Source organism: Myotis daubentonii, chromosome X, assembly GCF_963259705.1.
Source record: "Myotis daubentonii chromosome X, mMyoDau2.1, whole genome shotgun sequence".
NCBI lineage: Eukaryota > Metazoa > Chordata > Mammalia > Chiroptera > Vespertilionidae > Myotis > Myotis daubentonii.
In genome coordinates, this window is record NC_081861.1 from 57,058,892 (window position 1) to 57,060,279 (window position 1,388).

Consider the following 1,388-nt stretch of genomic DNA (forward strand, 5'->3'; position numbering starts at 1 on the left):
CCTAGGATCTTGTAAACAAAGCCCAGGAAATGAGCCCTTAGGTGCTCTCATTTTCATCCTCATCATATTTGTTATATCTCTCTTGCAACCTGAGGCCACATCCATGACTAAGGTTGAAGCCAGACTAACCAGGAATCCAAAGTTCACCTTGAAGCCTGCCAGTTGTTCTGTACTTTTCCCACTCAAGATCCTTGTTTATTTTCATATTAAAGAGTTACATTGCAAATTGTATGTTTTGTGTCTCGGGTTGCTCTTCCCCTGTCCCAACCATGAGCCAACAGGGCCAAGACCAGAAGGTCCAGTCTTCCCCTTCATTCATGGCAGTCTCTAGCATTTATATCAGGCCTTCACAGTGCTTGAAAATTATGGAGTAGGAACTGCATTTCCTGGACTACCTTAAAATCCAAGCTTTGCTCCCTGTACCCTGATAATCTCTGCACCACTTCAGAGTACTGCACAAGCTGTGATGCTCACTTCTATAAACAAACAACACCTTTATCAAGTAGAGTGCCATATTCATTGTAGTATTTATGAATTTCTTGATCATTTTACTGGTCTAAAACCATGCTAAGCTTTTTATTCACTTCTTGTCTTATATCTAAAGTCTCACTGACAAAGTTTAGAGAGTTGTGTACCTAACCCTATTTCCCCCCTCTATGTTGTTTTTTTAACATTTTTATTTTGAAATATTCATTGATTTACCAGAAGTTTTAAAAATTGTGTGGGGACGTCATTTATACCCTCCACCATCTTGCAGCAATAACATCTTGCATTACTATAGCACTATATCAAAACAGGAAATGGCTCTTGGTACAGTCCACAGAGCTTACTGAGATTTTACCAGTTTTATATGCACTTATTTCCATGCACTTTTACCAGCCATGTAGATTCTATAACTCTCACCACAAACAAGATACAAACTGTTCCATCACCACAACTTTCCCTTGTGCTACCCATCATACCAGAACAAGCTTCTCTCTGGCCCCATATCTTAACCTCTTTCAAACACTTGTAATTTTTTAAATGTCATATAAATGGAATCTTCTAGTGTGCAACCTTTGGAATGGGTTTCTTTCACTCAGCATGATTCCCCTGAGAACCATCCAAGTTAAGTGTATCGATAGTCTGTTCTTTTTATTGCAGAGTAGTATGCCATGGTATGCATGTACCATGGTTTGTTTAACCATTCACCTGTTGAAGGCCATCTGGGCTATTTTCACTTTGTAACTATCCTATATAATAAAGAGGTAATATGCAAATTGACCCTCACTCCCTCATGCCATCACAAGATGGCTGTGCCCACAGTGGAAGCGGGGTTCCTGTAACGAGCCATAACGAGCGAGCAGCAGGGACCTGAGGCTGTGTGGCACCGGGGCCGGGGACCTGAG